General features: G+C 39.0%; 1 protein-coding gene across 1 annotated transcript in view; it reads left to right on the forward strand.

Annotated features, from left to right (window-relative positions):
- The window catches only part of cep78 (centrosomal protein 78), a 117,912-nt gene that overhangs the window by 95,509 nt on the left and 3,956 nt on the right, over nt 1–18,447 (forward strand). The gene's annotated exons all lie outside the window — the stretch shown is intronic.

Genomic DNA, 18,447 nt, shown 5'->3' on the forward strand with positions numbered 1-18,447 from the left:
ATATTATCTTGAATCTCTGGAATTTTGTACATACATCATTTCAGCACATCAGGTTTTTTAAATGTTTTGCATTCAAATTGATTAACAGTAACCAGTTGAATCAAACTTTTGACTGTAGTTTCAGCATACTCAGCGTTATGCTCTAATATTATGCTCATTATGTTCTAAGAGGATAACGAGGGAGCAAGTAGACAACTCAGGGATAAAGGAGGGGACGTGTGCTTTAAGGTGGAGGATGTGGGTCAGGTCCTAATTTAGTACTTTGCATCAGTATTTATCAAGAAAGACATGAAGGATAGGGACACCAATATAGAGCATGCTAATTTGCTGGGGCATAAAGGAAATAGGGATAATTCTGGAAACTATAGACTTGTGAGCCTCAAATTATTGGAAAGATTTTTTAGGGATAGGATTTATAAGTGTAACACCCTGGGAAAGTTTTCACTGCTAACGTAATGGTCTTCCTGTAGAAGCTGTGTTTGGGTTATGGTTAGAGATAATGGTTGGTTTGGAATGTGAGCCGTCCAATGAAGGGCTTTGGAATGAAGCCATCCATGAGCTCCAACTCGTGCACATTAGACTGTTTCATTAAAATGGGTCCTTTTCTTTTTTTTGCTTTAATTGTATGTGGTGTACTGTCTGTTATTTCGTGATACTTATTTGTAACAGGGTAACAAATCATGCAGCATCCACACAAACAGGGAGTTTCAAGGTGGGCTTGCGCTTCAATTTCACATATTTGGCGGGGCCAGAGATTGTCATCCCTAGACTTATGCAGCTGACGGAACCAGAGTGTTTCATAACATTTGGAAAACCACAATCTAATTAGGGAAAGTCAGCATGACTTTGTATGGGACAAGTAAGTCTTAATTACTTGATCGAGTTTTTCGAGATTGTAACAAAAGTTATTTATGAAGATTGAGCTGTCAGTGCTGACTATGTGGATTTTAATAAAGGATTTGACAATGGTCCTCCATGGAAGGTTCATCCAAAATATAAAAATGCATTGGATCCACAATGAATGGCCATTTGGATTCAGTATTGGCTTGCCAATAGAAGACAGGGTAGTAATTGATGGAACTTTTACCAGCTGGAGGTCTGTGACCTGTGGTGCTCCACAGTAATCTGTGTTAGGACCTCTACTATTTATCATCATATTTAAATGAGTGGATTGGAAAGTTTACAGACAGTTGAGGTATCACGAGAGGCTGAATAAACTTGGGTTGTTTTCTCTGGAGCATCAGAGGCTGAGGGGAGACCTGAAAGAGGTTTATAAGATTATGGGAGGCATAGAGTGGACAGAGAGCATTGTTTTCCCAGTATTGAATTGTCTAATACCAGAAAGCATGTATTGAAGGTGGGGGTGGGTGATGGTGGTAGGTTCAGGGGGAGTGAGTGGGGTAATTTTTTCACTCAGTCATGGATGCCTGGAATGTGCTGCCTGGTATGGTGGTAGAGGCAAATGCATCAGAGCCTTTTAAGAGATGTTTGGATAGGCACATGGATGTAAGCAAGATGGAGGGATACGGACATGATGCAGGTAGGAGGGGTTAGTGTTTGGGTGTTTTTGATTTGCTTTTTATCTGGATTGGCACAACTTTGTGGGCCGAATGTCTTGTTCCTGCGCTATAATCTTCTGTGTTCTAAAGCTTTGAAGTGGATATTGATCAATTGCAAATATGGGTGAAGAAATGGCAGATGGAGTTTAAACCAGGCAAATGTGAAGTGTTGCACTTTGGAAGATCAAATGATTTTGAGCTTGTCAAATGCAGCAGGCTAAGGGTAGCAGACACCAACAGAATCAACAAACTCATTCGTAAGGCCATTGATGTTGTGGGGATGGAACTGGACTCTGTCACGGTGGTGTCTGAAAAGAGGATGCTGTCCAAGTTGCATGCTATCTTGGACGATGTCTCCCATCCACTACATAATGTACTGGTTGGGCACAGGAGTACATTCAGCCAGAGACTCATTCCACCGAGATGCAACACAGAGCGTCATAGGAAGTCATTCCTGCCTGTGGCCATCGAACTTTACAACTCCTCCCTTGGAGGGTCAGACACCCTGAGCCAGTAGGCTGGTCCTGGACTTATTTCCTGGCATAATTTACATATTACTATTTAACTATTTATGGTTTTATTACTATTTAATTATTTATGGTGCAACTGTAACGAAAACCAATTTCCCCCGGGATCAAGAAAGTATGACTATGTGTTCAGGAAAATTTCATTCATCAGTACGTAGAAATCACAATGGGAGAGTGTGTAATACTTGATCTGCTATTAGGGAATGAGACAGGCCAAGCGACAGAAGTTTGTATAGGGGAACACTTTGCATCTAGTGATCACAATGCCATTAGTTTCAAAGTAAATATGGAAAAAAGATAGGTCTGGTCTGTGGGTTGAGAATCTAAATAGGTGAAAGGCCAATTCTGATGGTATCAGAAGGGATCTTGTGTGTGGATTGGGACAGGCTGTTTTCTGCTAAAGGTGTACTTGTTAAGTGCAAGGCCTTCAAAAGTCAAATTTTGAGAGTACAAGCTTATATGTGCCTGTCAGAATAAAAGGTGAAGATAACAGGTTTTGGGAACCATTTTTAAAAATTATTATTTATTTGTTTTTAAAAAACTGTATCCATAAGGATTCTACATCTTCCGATCCTACACCACCTCTTTCTAAAGATTGATTTTATATTTTAGCAATAAAGCCATCCAACCTCTCTGTCTGCCTGCATGCCCTTTTGATACAATATGTATCCTTGGACGTTAAGCTCCCAACCATAATCTTCTTTCATCCACGATTCAGTGATACGCACATTATACCTGCCAATCTAATTGCACTGTAGAGCACCCTCCTACTTCAAAGTATCCACCATTGTCCCTGTACCAAAAAAGACCAAGGTAGCGTGCCTGAACGACTAACGTCCTGTCGCACTCACCTCAATAATAAGCAAATTCTTTGAGAAGCTGGTCGAGGATTACATCTGTAGTTTGCTACCACCCAAACTGGACCCCCTACAATTCTCTTACTGGTATAACTGATTGACAGATGACACAATAGTCACTGCTCTACATACCGTCCGTACACATCTGGAGAAGAAGGATGCTTATGTGAGAATTCTGTTCTTGAACTACAGTTCAGCACTCAACACCATAATTCCATCCAGGCTCGACAAGAAACTCAGAGACTCGGCCTTGACCCTGCCTTGTCCAGCTGGATCCTGGACTTCCTGTCAGATCACTGGCAGGTGGTAAGAGTGGGCTCCCTCACCTCCACCTCTCTGATTCTCAACACAGGAGCCCCTCGGGGCTGTGTACTAAGTCCCCTCCTTTACTCCCTGTACACTCATGACAGTTTCGCCACCCGCAGCTCTAATCTGCTAATTAAAGTTGATGATGACACTACATTGATTGGCCTAATCTCAAACAATAACAAGGTGGCCTACAGGGGAGAAATCATCTCTCTGGCGCAGTGGTATCAAGAAAACAACCTCTCCCTCAGTTCACAAAAACAAAGGAGCTGGTTGTGGATTACAGGAGAAATGGAGATGGGCTAATCCCGATTGACATCAATGGATCTGGGGTTGAGAGGGTAAACAGCTTTAAATTCCTTGGCATCCACATCACCGAGGACCTCACATGGTCTGTACACAACAACCATGTGGTGAAAGAGGCACAACGGCATCTCTTTCACCTCAGAGGAAGTTTGGTATGGGCCCCCAAATCCTAAGAACTTTCTACCGGGGCACAATTGAGAGCATCCTGATCCGCTGCATCGCTGCCTGGTGTGGGAACTGTACCTCCCTCAATCGCAGGATTCTGCAGAGAGTGGTGCAGACAGCCCAGCGCATCTGTAGTTGTGAACTTCCCATGATTTAGGACATTTACAAAGACAGGTGTGTAAAAAGGGCCCGAAGGATCATTTGGGACTAGCGTCACCACAATCACAATCTATTTCAGCTGCTACCATCCGGGAAACAGTACCGCAGCATAAAAACCAGGACCAATGGGCTCTGGGACACCTTCCACCAGGCCATCCAACTGATTAACTCATGCTGATTTGAGTGCATTTCTATGTTACATTGACTGTTCTGTTTATTGTAAATTATAAATTGCAATGATTGCACATTTAGACAGAGACGTAACGTAAAGATTTTTACTCCTCTTGTATGTGAAGGATGTAAGAAATAGTCAATTCATTTCAATTCACTACAAGATCATCTACCTTGTTCCATATTCTGTGTGTATTCAAATATAACACTTTCAGTCCTGTATTCATCATCCTTTCCAATTTTGTCCCCCGTTACAATACAGCTTATCCCACTGTCTGCAATTTTGCTGTTTCATCTGCATGTCCTTCCTGACAGTCTCACTACACATTGCATTTAGTGGTATAGATTTTCGCTGGTGCTAGCCATTATCACCTTGGGAAAAAGGCTCAGGCTGTCCACTCTTATCTATGTCCCTTATTATCTAATCCACCTAAACCAAGTTGCCTTTCCTTTGCTCCAAAGAGGAAAAACCCTAGCTTGATCAACCTTTCCTCAGAAGGCATTTTCTCTAATTGAAGTAGCATCCTAGTAAATCTCCTTCACACCTCAGAATCAGTCAGGTTTAATATCATGGACATTTGTTGTGAAATTTGTTGTTTTGCTCATATAAAATAGCGAAGTACTCTTTCTCTGAGACAGAGATCACAGGTCACCAGATGCTGCAGAGATTTGCACAGGTGTAGTTTTATTCTCCCTTTCAAGCATGCCTAAAAGGCATTGAGCTCATCTGGGAGTGAAGCATCACTGCCATTCAAGATGTTGTAGAAAGTAATGGCCTGCAAGCCTTGCCAGAGTTTCACTCTTAAAATAGCTTTCTGTAGTCTTACCTGGACGTCTTGTAAAGTTCTGGATCACCAGTCTTGAATACCACATATTTACCCCTCAGCAGACTGCAAATCATCCACAGCCTTTGGTTTGAGTATGTCGTGTCTTTTCTCATAGGCACACACTCATCCACACAAGTCTTGAAGAAGTCAATGACAGCTATGGTGTATTGAGATTTGAAGATGAATCCCTGAATATTGTCCAGTCCACTGACTCAAAGCAGTTCTATAAGCGCTACTCTGCCTCCCTTGACATTACCTTCTTGGTCCTCGCCACTGGTGCTGTGGTCTTTAATCTCTGTCTGTACACTGGGAGTAGAAGCCTAGCGAGATGATTGGAATTTCCACATTGCAGGTGTGGAAAGACAGGGTAAGCGCTCTTGATGGAGTGTGACAGCTGTCAATTATGGTGGCTCCTTTGTTTCCACAGGTGATATGTTGGTGGTAGTTGGTCAGAGACTTTTTCAAGCTGGCCTGGTTGAAATCCCCACAATGACAGGGAAGACATCAGGGTGTACTGTTTCACGACCCCTGATCATAGCTCAGCTCCTCCAGGGCCTGCCTGACATTGGCTAGGGGTGGGATATGCACCATTACTAGATGATGGAAGAAAGCTTCCTCAGCAGATAAATGTTCCAGATCGGGTGAGCAGAATTCTGAGACAGAATTCCACATCTATGCACCATGGTGAGTTAATCATGAAGCATACTTTGACTTAACTATCCTGTCTTTGTGGGAGATGGTGAAGCTCTTTGGCTGCAGTGTAGAGCCCAAAATGGTGAGGCTGAGCCTTGTTTCTGTGAAGCAAGATGCATAGCAGTCCCTGATGTCCCTCTGGTACTGACACCTTCTAGTATCTGGCGCATTCTATAAAGCTTCCACAACCTTCCTCTGATGATGTATTGAGAAATGAACACAATATTCCAAGTATGGTCTAACCAGAATTTTATAGAGTTGCAATGTTATCTTGCAGCTCTTGAACTCAATCCTCTTCACTAATAATGGCCAGTACACCCTACGAATTCTTAACCACCTTATTAACTTGTGTGTTAACCATGAGGAATCTGAGCAACACTCACAACACGCTGGAGGAACTCAGCACCTGAGTTCCTCCAGTGTGTTGTGAGTGTTGCTTTGACCCCAGCATCTGCAGAGTATTTTGTGTTCATGAGGAATCTGAGGACTTGGACCCCAAGATCTTTCTGTTCTTCTGAAATAACATAAATCAAAGGAAGTCTTTAATTTACTAGTTAAATTCTATTAGGTAAGCATTTACATTATGGTTCAAAGGTATTGCATATGCTGGAAAGCCCGACTGTTCAGTGGTCATTTTAGACCCCATGAGTGGTTGCATTAAAAAAAGACTGTTTATTTCACATCTCTCATCTGATCTTTGTTCTGTATTGAGCTTTTCTTTTCTCTCATTGAATTAATGCAGAAATTCCATCATAGATTAGATCTGAGTTTGTTATGCATACACCAATTATATACCAATTTGTGATGGAACTAATGGTGAAAACATCAATAATTTCAGATATGCAGATGACACTGTGTTGGGGGACTTCCGGTAGCGCTCATGGAGTGAAGTCGCGTTCTTAACTCGCTCCATTACCTCTGAGTTTTTCTTCTTATGATCAGATATATTTTAATTAACCATTAAGGCATCAACTTTTACAATACTTTGAAACAAATTGGGCTCTTCGATAATCGGATGTTTTTAAGGTCTGCTATGTCTAAGAATGGAAAAAACGGGAAGGACGGCAAACCTCCGGGTAGACCGAAAGGTACCGATTTCCCTCCGACTGAACCACCGGTGACTTTGAAAGCTATATCGGAGCTAATTCGTGAGGAAATTTCAACTAGTTTCCAGAAAATTGCCGATTCAATCGAGAAGATACAAATATCTATTACGGAACATCGGTCGGCTATATCTGATCTTCAAAAATCCACGCAACAAAGTGAGCTCAAGATGGAGAAAATCGAAGAAACAATTAATGTAATGAAGAAGAAACTCGACTTTCTGACCTTTAAAAACTCTGACTTAGAATCCAGAATGCGACAGCAGAATCTTCGAATGATTGGGGTGCGTGAAGCTGTTGAATCTGATAACCCTATGAAGTATTTTTCTCAACTTTTAAAAGATGCATTTCCTACTGTATTTCCTGATCAACCACCGTTATTGGATTGTGTTCACAGAGTTCCATCATACTCGCCCAAGTCAGATAAACCTCGACATGTCATTTTACGTTTTCATTACTTTTAAGACAAGGAGAAACTGTTTCGTTTCGTTCGATCTAAAGGTTACATTGATTTTCTGGATCTTAAGTTCCGATTCGTGGAGGATTTCAGTAAACCAATCCGGGATCAATGGGTTCGTTACAGATCTGTGATGTCGGAACTCTACAAGATGGATTTAAAACCAGCGCTGCTTTACCCTGCACGTTTAAGGATTCGTACGTTGGATGGAGCCCTCCGTTTTTTTGAATCTCCATCGGATGCCCAGAGTTATCTGGATCAATTTTCACCTTCAACATCTTAATCGTAATTTTTAACTATCTCCGTTGATCGGAGGTTGTGAATTTGTCGGTCTTAATTTTTTTTTGCCCTATATGGGCAGAAAAGTTTATTTTTGATTATTTAATATGGTTGCTAAACTTTCTTTTTAACTGCGTCATTTCTTTCTTTTTCCCAGGGGATTCTGGGTGGTTATTTCCTCACCGTCATTTTATGTATTTCCTTTGTGGCCTTAAATTTTGTAGTTTTTTTAAATCTATTTTGTTTTGTAGGTTTTTATAACTAGTTTATGTTAATAATCTCATTTTTTTTGTTTTGTTTACTCATGGGTCTGGGGTTTGTTGCGGTTTTTTTTATATTTTCTGGCTTTTACTTTGTTATATTATGTGTTTATTTTAATTGAGTTATCTTTTTTTTATTCTTTTACTGTTTTATAATTAGCTGATCTTTTTTATATTTACACTTTTTTTAGGGAGCGTATACCGGAAGTCATGGGGGTAGTTTTAGTGCTTGCTTCTTTCGGGCTGGTCTGCGTTAGATTTAGCCTGGGGTCATGGGGTGGGGGGTGGTGGGAGGGGCTTCACGTTTTAGTTTCCTTCTTCTTGGGCTATGTACATGATTGAAGTATTGGTTGCGTTCTTCTTCTCTTGTATGTTCTGTTCCCTTTCCGGGTTTGTGGGTCGAGCCTATCGTCAATCCTCCTTGTTGCGGGTTGACTTTAGGGTTTATGGAGTCTATTATTAATTTTGTCTCCTGGAATACTAATGGTCTTAATCATCCTATTAAAAGGAAAAAAGTTTTTAAAGTGTTCCGGAGACTTAAAGCACAAATTTTATTTTTACAAGAGACCCATGTGCGGAGGGGGGACAGACTACGTTTTTTTAAATTCTGGAAGGAACAACAGTTTCATTCGAACTCCAATGCTAAGATTCGAGGCGTCTCTATTTTTATAGACTCCTCAGTTACTTTTATACAACATGATATTATTTCTGATCCGAATGGTAGATTTCTATTGGTTAGTGGTCTACTATTTAATAAAAAGGTAGTTTTGGTTAATGTTTATGCTCCTAATATGGACTGTCCGGAATTTTATAAATCATTATTCAATCAGTTCCCGAATTTGAATGAGTTTTCATTGATCTGGGTTGGAGATCTTAATACCTGTTTGTCTCCAGCTTTGGACCGTTCGGCTCCTCTACGGACCTTACCTAATAAATCTGCAACTTTGATTAATTCATTCCTTTCTGATTCTGGGTCGACGGACATTTGGCGTTTTTTGCATCCTCAGGAAAAAGATTTTTCTTTTTTTTCACATGTTCACCATTCCTATTCAAGAATTGATTATTTCTTTATTGATTCTCGTCTTATTTCTTCAGTGATTAAATGTGATTATGACTCTATAACCATTTCGGATCATGCTCCACTTAAGCTTTCTATTAAAATTCTGGCCAATATACAAAATAATAGACAATCGCTGTTGCTTCAGGACTCGGACTTTGTTAACTTTATGAATGAACAGATTGATCTTTTTTTTTTACAATTAACTATACAGAGGATATTTCTGTGAACATTCTTTGGGATACTTTTAAAGCTTATATTCGTGGTCAGATTATCTCGTATTCTGCTACTTTGAGGAAGAAGCTGAAGCAGGAGGAGTTGGTAATTGTGGGCAAGATTAAGGAAATTGATAAGAAATATGTTATAGCTCCTTCTGAGGAGTTATATAAACAAAGAACTGAACTTCAAATGGAACACAGTTTATTACTTTCGTCCTCGATTGTAAACCAATTAAAGAAAACAAGAAGTGAATTTTATGTACACAGTGATAAAATTGGCAAACTGTTGGCTAATCAACTGAAGTCTAATTATACTAAATCTCAAATTAATCAGATTTATAACCAAAATGACCGACTGATACTTGATCATGTGGGGATTAATCAAACCTTCTGTGATTTTTATTCTTCCTTATATCAATCAGAGTCTCCTCGAGATTCTAAATATATGAATGATTTTTTAGATAATCTAGACTTCCCTGAGATTTCACAGGATATGTCTTCTATGTTAGATACTCCCATTACCATGGATGAGATTAAGAATGTTATTTTCTCTATGAATTTGGGGAAAGCTCCTGGCCCTGATGGGTTTACCGTAGAATTTTATAAATGTTTCGCTCCTTCATTAATCCCTTGGTTCTGTAGGGTTTTTGAGGCGTCATTAAAACTTGGTAAACTTCCTGAATCTTTCAATAGAGCGTCAATCTCTCTAATATTAAAGAAGGATAAAGATCCTGCTCAATGTGCATCTTATAGACCAATATCTTTATTAAATGTTGATTCTAAAGTTTTTTCTAAGTTATTAGCAAATAGATTAGAAAAAGTACTTCCTTCTATTATTTCGGAAGACCAAACGGGTTTTATTAAAGGTCGTTACTCTTTTTATAATATTTGTACACTGTTAAATATTGTTTATACTCCCTCACAAAATGTTCCTGAGTGTGTTATCTCTTTAGATGCTGAGAAAGCTTTTGATAGAGTAGAATGGCCTTATTTATTTAAGGTGCTTGAAAGGTTTAATTTTAGCTCGAAATTTATATCCTGGATTAAACTGTTATATCATTCTCCTGTGGCCTCGGTCCGTACTAACTCCTTAAGTTCACCTCTTTTCCCTCTTTTTCGAGGTACTCGACAAGGTTGTCCTCTTAGTCCTTTATTATTTGATATTGCATTAGAACCTCTTGCAATTGCCATTCGAGAATCTCCAAATATTACTGGGATAACTCGGGGCTTAAAGTCCCATAAAATATCACTCTATGCTGATGACTTACTTTTATATATTTCTAACTCTCAAAAATCCATCCCGGCTGTTTTAGAGCTATTAGCACAATTTGGTCTTTTTTCAGGTTATAAATTAAATCTTAGTAAGAGTGAACTTTTCCCGATTAATAAACAACTTCCCTTATATCATAACTTTCCATTTAAATTGATTAATAATTATTTTTCATACCTTGGGATTAAAATTACTTGTAAATACAAAGATTTATTTAAGATTAACTTTTTACCATTAATTGACCATATTATTCAACTTTCATCTAAATGGTTTCCTTTATATTTAACTTTGATTGGTCGTATTAATGCAGTTAAGATGTTTCTTTTGCTAAAATTTTTATATATATTTCAGGCATTACCAATCTTTGTTCCAAAATCTTTTTTTGATAAAGTTGACTCCAAAATTTCTTTATTTATTTGGCAAAATAAAAACCCAAGACTGGGTAAAATACATTTACAGAAAGCTAAGAGAGATGGAGGCTTAGCATTATCTAACTTTAGATTTTATTATTGGGCAATTAATATTCGACATATGAAATTTTGGTTACTTGACCAGGATATACTATCCATTCCTAAATGGGTAGCATTGGAATTACAATCTGTTCAGGGTTATACACTTGGCTCTATTTTAGGTTCCTCTCTTCCCTTTGATTTGAAACGCCTTAAACAGGTGTCTAACCCGATAGTTAAATATACCTTACGTCTTTGGTTTCAATTCAGAAAAGTTTTTGATCTTAATCAATTTGGGTTAGCGATTCCTATTTTAGGTAACATATTTTTCCCTCCCTCTTTTACGGATCGTGCTTTTCAAATTTGGAAGACTAAGGGTATTTCACGGTTTTTGGATTTATTTTTAGATGGTTCCCTTATGTCTTTTGAACAATTATCTAATAAATATAATTTATCAAGAATACATTTTTTTACATATCTACAAGTTAGAAATTTCCCAAGTACTATACTTTCTTCCTTTCCAATGCTTCCTCCTACATACATTTTAGATACTATAATTAACCTTAATCCATGTCAGAAAGGTGCATCGGCTATGATTTATAATATTATTATGAAACTTAGGAAAGCTCCACTTGATAAGATTAGGGTAGATTGGGAATAGGAATTGGGGTTTATCATTTCCGTGGATGACTGGGGGCAGATTTTACAATTAGTCAATACTTCCTCTATCTGTGCTAAACATTCCCTAATTCAGTTTAAAGTTGTTCATAGAGCACATATGTCCAAAGGTAAATTAGCTCGCTCTTATTCTCATATTAATCCTTTTTGTGATAGATGTCCGGGGCAGATAGCCTCTTTAACTCGTATGTTTTGGTCTTGCCTACTCTGGAAACTTTTTGGAGAGACATTTTTAATATTATCTCCAAGGTATTGAATATAGATATCTCTCCTCACCCTATTACTGCTATCTTTGGACTACCTAAAATTTCCAGTAATCTTTCCCCTTCAGCCCGTAGAATGATTGCATTTCTTACTTTAATGGCGAAAAGATGTATCTTACAACATTGGAAAGAGCTTAATGCTCCAACTACCTTTCTTTGGTTTTCTCAGACGATATTATGCTTGAATTTGGAGAAAATTAGAAGCAATCTTTATGACTCCTCATTTAAATTTGAACAGACCTGGAGATCTTTTATTCAATATTTTCATTTAATGTAATATGTACCCTTCTTGTTTTTTTTTACTGTTTTTAATGGAGGTTGGGATTGAGGACGTGATTTTAAGTTTTTTAACTCTGTTTGGTTCCAAGTTAGCCCATTGCTTTGCTTTGCTTTTAGTTAGTTGCACAGTGGGTTTTTTTTTTTTTCCTTTTCTCTATTGATATATATATATAAATTAGTATACTATTATGTTACCTTGGTATGTTATGTTTAAATTACTGTTTGTATTTTTTTTTGTATTAATATCTTCTGTAATTTTATTATATTCTAACAGTGTATTAGTGCCTATATGGCTTACCTTTTTGTATACTTATTCAATAAAAAGATTTAAAAAGAAAGAAAGACACTGTGTTAATTGCAAGTATGGAGGAAGAACTACAAAACTTAATTGATATAGTTGTTAAGAAAGTGCAAAAATGGGTCTATCTGTCAATCACAAAAAGACAGAATGTATGGTGATATCCAGAAAGAAGGAGAATCCTATCTGCAGGCTGAGAATAAACAGGGAGGACATAAAACAAGTACGGAACTTTTACTACTTAAGAAGCTGGGTGACATCAGATGGTAGGTGCGACATGGACATCAAAAGAAGAACAGGGATGGCAAAAGACACCTTTACGAGAATGAAGAGTATACTGACCAACACTAAACTAGGCATGACAACCCGCCTCAGAGTACTGAAATGTTACGTTTATCCAGTTATGTTATATGGCTCAGAATGTTGGACAATATCTAGTAACATGAGGAAACAAATCGTAGCAGCAGAGATGTGGTTTTTGAGGAGGATGCAAAGAATATCGTGGACGAAATGAATATCTAATGAGGATGTCATGAACAGAGGAAGCTCAAAAAGAGAAATAATGTATGAGATCATGAAAAGACGACGTAACTTCATTGGACATGTGATTAGGGAAGAGGAGTTAGAATGCATGGTAATTATGGGAAAGATTGAAGGGAAGAAAGCAAGAGGAAGGCAGACAAATGATGATGGAGACAGCAGCCAGAGAACTGGAAATGACTAGCAATGAATTGATCCACTTGACCCAAAACAGGAGCGCCATGGCAGTCAAAGCTCAATCTGGGCATGGCACCTGATGATGATGGAACTATGAGGGGTAATTGATAAGTTCGTGGCCTAAGGGAGAAGGAGTCAATCTTAGAAAACCGGGCACATTTATTTTTCCTACATTTACACACTTAGTCCAGTGGTCATGGAGCATACGGATCCCTTCTTTGCAGAAGTCAGCGTCTTGGACCTCCAGAAAGTGGTCCACAGCAGGGGTGATTGATAAGTTTTTGGCCTAAAATAGAAGGCGATGAGTTATTAATTTCAAACCTTCTGCATTTTCACTCAAAGAGTTGAACTGCACGTGCATGTAACAAGAGCTGTATAACTCATCTCCTTCTACCTTAGGCCATGCACTTATCAATCACCCCTCGTATGTACTAAATATCCTACAGTAGATTTTTGATGAAAAGCATGTTGAAAATAAAGGAATTTAGTAATAAATTTTAACTGTAAATGTTCACAAGTGCTAAACCTCATGACTGATTGGATTGAATGTTTTAATCTGGAAAGGAAGTTTAAGAAAATCCTTGAATAAAAAGAATAGAATAAGCAGCACAAAAGCAAGCCATTCAATCCAATGCAACTTGTATTATACTTATTTGGTATCACCTCCCATTCCTTCATTTACTTTACCCCTTTATATCAGTTCTTATTTTTTTCTCAATCACACGTAAGAGTTGTAATAGTCCTTTGCTCCTTGGGCTATTTGACCACGGTAATACAATAGCTGATTTGTCTTGGCCCTGCATCTTTCAATAACTTAGTTAGCAATATTGATATAGTTCGTATTTAGAAATTAGTACGGCAGATTGTTAGTTAATAATTCCAAAAGAGAAAAATTTGAAACTCAAATCTCCAAACTTCTAGAATGAATTGTAAAATAATAAGACCATAAAACATTGGAGCAGAATTAGGGTAGAAATACCCATTAAGCCCATGAAGTCTGCTCTGCCATTTCATCATGGCTGATCCATTTTCCTCTCCGTCCCATTCTCCTTCCTTCTCCCCGTAACCTTTATTATAAACTGATCTCATTTAAAATTAACAGTTGATCTGAAAAGCAAACGCTACTTGCAGAAGAGCTCCAAACTTGTACCAGTTAAAAGTTGTATCCTTGTTTCAGATTTGAAAAGCATGTCTGAAACTTATAGTTTAAAATCTCCAAATGCTCAGCTGGCTGAATTTCCTCTTAGAAGAGTCTAAACTATTTGTCTCAACTACTTCCTGTGACAGGAATTTCTACATTAAAACATTTTGTAAGAAAGTAAATTTGTTCATATTTCTGTATTGGATTTCTTAATTGAACCAGCCATTCTTTCAATATCAGCCAAAATTAGTTTCCTGTTTCCTCAGAAGCAGCCATATTTGGCCAATATGTCTTTGCCAGTTCTCAGAGCAATTTCGTATCCTACTACTTTTCTCTATGATCTCCTCTATCCCATCAAATTACCCCAGATTCTACCACTAGGGGCAATTTACAATATCCAATTAATCTACTAACCCATAGGTTTTTGGGATGTAGGAGGAAACAGGAATTCTCTGGGGAAATACATGTGGTCACTTTGTTTCAAACTCCACACAAAGCCAGCATTGGAGGTCAGGACTGAACTTGGGTTGCTGCAGCCATAAGGTTGCCGCAGTGTAACCTTAATGTTTCCAAGAAAGTGTATTGCTTTTCGGTTGAATATATAAGACCATAAGACATAGGTTGAATGACCTAATTCTGCTCCTGTCAAGTCTGCTCCACCAGTTCATCATGGCTGATCCTGGATCCCACTCAACCCTATACATCTGCCTTCTTGCCATATCCTTTGATGCCCTGACCAATCAGGAAACTACCAACTTCTGCTTTAAATATACTCATCAACTTGGCTCCCACTACAGTCTGCAGCAGAGCATTCCACAGATTCACTACTACTTGGCTAAAAAAATTCCTCCTTACCTCTGTACTAAAAGGTCACCCTGCAGTTTTGAGGCTGTGTTCTCTAGTTCTGGATACACCCACCATAGGAAATGTCCTCTCCACATCCACCCTATCTAGTCCTTTCAACATTCTGGAGGTTTCAGTGATCTCCCTGTATCCTTCTAAATTCCAGTGAATACACACCCAAAGCTGCCAGATGCTGCTCATGTTAACCCCTTCATTCCCAGAATCATCCTCGCGAGCCTCCTCTGGACCCTTTTCAAGGACAACACATCCTTTCTGAGAAATGGGGCCCGAAACTGTTGACAGTACGCCAAGTGCAGTCTGACTAGTGACTTATAAAACCTCAGCATTATCTCCCTGCTTTTATATTACATTACCCTGAAATAAATGCCAACATTGCATTTGCCTTCTTTACCACAGACTCAACCCGTAAATTCACCTTCTGGGAATCTTGCATGAGGACTAAATCCCTCTGCACCTCTGTATGAATCTTCTCCCCATTTAGATAATGTTCTGCACTATTGTTCCTTTTACCAACATGCATTATCATACATTTCCCAACACTGTATTCCATCTGCCACTTTTTTTGTCCATTCTTTCAGCTTGTCTAAGTCCTATTGCAATCGCATTGATTCCTCAGCACTACCTACCCCTCCACCTATCTTTGTATCATCTGTAAACTTTGCCACAAAGCCATCGATTGTATTATCTAAATCATTCACAAACAAGGTGAAAGGTAGCAGCCCCAATACTGGCCCCTGAGGAACGCCGCTAGTCATTGGCAGCCGACCAGAAAAGGCCCCGTTAGTTCCCACTTGTTGCCTCCAGCCCCTGTATATTTATATTTTTAAATATAATTTAAAAATACTCCTTCCAGTCCAAACCAACAAGGTTTATGGTTATGTTGCAGTTGGTATGTGGCTCTCATTAGTAAGTGATCTACTTTCATGTTGTTTTCAAGAAGAGTTATTGGTTTTGATTTTCCAGGATAGGATTTTTATGGGGTGGTTGGTCCCTGAAGAGTGTTGTGGAACAGTGAGGCTTAGGAATACAGGTATATAGTTTGCTAAAAGTGGCATCACAGGTAGACAGGTGAAGAAGGCATTTGGCATGCTGGCCTTCATCAGCCAGGGCATTAACTATAGGAGTTGAGACATTATGTAACAGTACAAGACATTGATGAGGCCACACTTGGAGCATTATGTACACTTTTGGTTGCTGTGGTTAAACCAGAAAGATTTAGACTTTTTTACGCCATGGACCAGTACCATTAAGCAAGGGGTCTGTGGACTCCTTGTTGGGAACCCCTGATTTAGAGGTTGCAGCCAGGATCTGAGGATTTATAGAGACAGTCTGAGCAGGTTAGGACATTATTCCTTGAAATATTGGAGATTGAGAGGTGACCTTGTGTGTATAAAGTCATCAGAGGAATAGACAGAGTGAATGCACAGTCTTTTTTTGTCCAGAGAAGGGGAACAAAAACTAAAGGGCATAAGTTTAAGGTAAGATGTGAAAGATTTAAATTGGACCTGAAAGGTAACCTCATGGAAGATGGTGGATATGTGAAATCAAGAGGAAATGGTGAGGCAAATACAATTACTTTTAAAAGGCATTTGGATAAATACATAGATCAAATCAGAATCAGGTTATTATCACTGTCCTAAGTAAATTTTTTTGATTTGCAGTAACAATATAATGCAAAGACAATATTAATATAAATTACACAATAAATAGTGCAAAAAAATAGGAATAATGAGGTAGTGTTGCCTGTGATTTTCAGACTCTTGTTACTTTTCCCGATGGTAGTAACAAGAAGAGGGCATGTCCCAATTGGTGAAGATCCTAAGTGATGGATGCCGCTTTCTTGAGGCACCACCTCTTGAAGATGTACTAAATGGTAGGGAGGGTCGTGCCCAAAATGGAGATTACTGAGATCATAACTCTGCATCATCTTGTGATCATGTGCATTGGAGCCGCCATACCTGGCTGTGATGCAACCAGTCAAAATACTATTCGATATACATGTATAGAAATTTGCAAAGGTCTTTGGAAGCATAACAAATCTCAAATCCTAATGAAGTAGAGCTACTGGTGTCTCTTCTTTGTGATTGCATCTACCTTTTGGCCCAGGACAGATCCTTCAAGATGTTGATGTCCTTTCCACTGCTTACTCCTCACTGAGGAGTGGTGCACATTATTGTGGTTTCCCTTTCCTGAAGCATGCATCAATTCCTAGGTCTTGCCGATGCGGAGTGCCAGGTTATTATTGTGTCACCATTCAACCTGCTGATCTATTTCACTCCTGTACACTGCCTGTCATTGCCAACAACAATGATGTTATTTGCAAACTTATAGATGATGTTTGAGCTGTGCTGAGCCACATAGTCATGAATGTAGATAGAGCAGAGCAATGAGCTAAGCACACACCTGGAGGTTAACAAGGAAGAGATATTATCATTGATCCATACTAACTGTGATTTCCCAGTGAGGAAGTCAAAGATCCAGTTGCTGAGAGAGGAATAGAGACCCAGGTTTTGAAGCTTATTGTTTAGTACTGAGGGGATGACAGAGTTGAACACTGAGATACAATCAATAAATAGCAGCCTAACTTAGGAACTGCTGTTGCCTAGGTGCTCTAAAGCATAGTGGAAAGCCAGTGAGGTTGTATCTGCTGTAGACCTGTTGCAATAGTAGGCAAGTTGCAGTAGGTCCATGTCCTTGCGCAGGCAAGAGTTAATTTTAACCATTACCAAGCTCTTAACATGATAGATGTGAGTGCTACTGGTTGATAGTTATTGAAATAACTCACCCTGATCTTCTTGGGCACCGGTATGATTCCTGCCCTTTTGAAGCATGTCAGAACCTCGAGACTGCAGCATTGACAGACTGAAGATGTCCTTGAACACTCCAGCCAATTGGATGGTACAGGTTTTCAGCACCCAGCTAAGTACACCATAGGGACCTAATGCCTAGCGAGGTTTCATCCTATTGAAAGATGCTGTGACATTTACCTCCAAGATAGAGATCACAGGGTTGCTAAATGCTGTGGGAATTAGCTCAGGTGTAGTGTTGCTCTCCCTTTCAAAGCATGCATAAAAGGTTTTGGCCATTGGGGAGTGAAACATCCCTGCTGTATAAGCTGTTGGATTTCATCTTATAGGAAGTAATCGCATGTAAAGAATGCCACAGTTGTCATACATCCAACTGTGTCTCTAATTTCACACAGATTTGCCAATTTTGTCCTCATAGGATCCCGCCTGTAGGTTGTACCTGGACATCTTGTCGGGTTATGGATCACCAGTCTTGTACGCCGCCAATCTAGCCCTCAGCAAACTAAGTACCTCCTGGTTCATCCAGGACTTTGGAGTTTGCAAAACTCAGTATGTTCTCAGAGGCAACACTTATCCATGCAGGTCTTGATGAAGTCAGTGACGGCCATGGCATATTGATTCTGATCTGAAGATGAATCCCTGAATATGGTGCAGTCCACTGATTCAAAGCAGTCTTGTAAATGCTCTTCTGTGTTTTTAGGGATATGAGCAGGTGCTTGCAAATGGGACTAACTTGG

The sequence above is a fragment of the Mobula hypostoma genome, chromosome 16 (genome assembly GCF_963921235.1).
Source record: "Mobula hypostoma chromosome 16, sMobHyp1.1, whole genome shotgun sequence".
Classification (NCBI taxonomy): Eukaryota; Metazoa; Chordata; class Chondrichthyes; order Myliobatiformes; family Myliobatidae; genus Mobula; species Mobula hypostoma.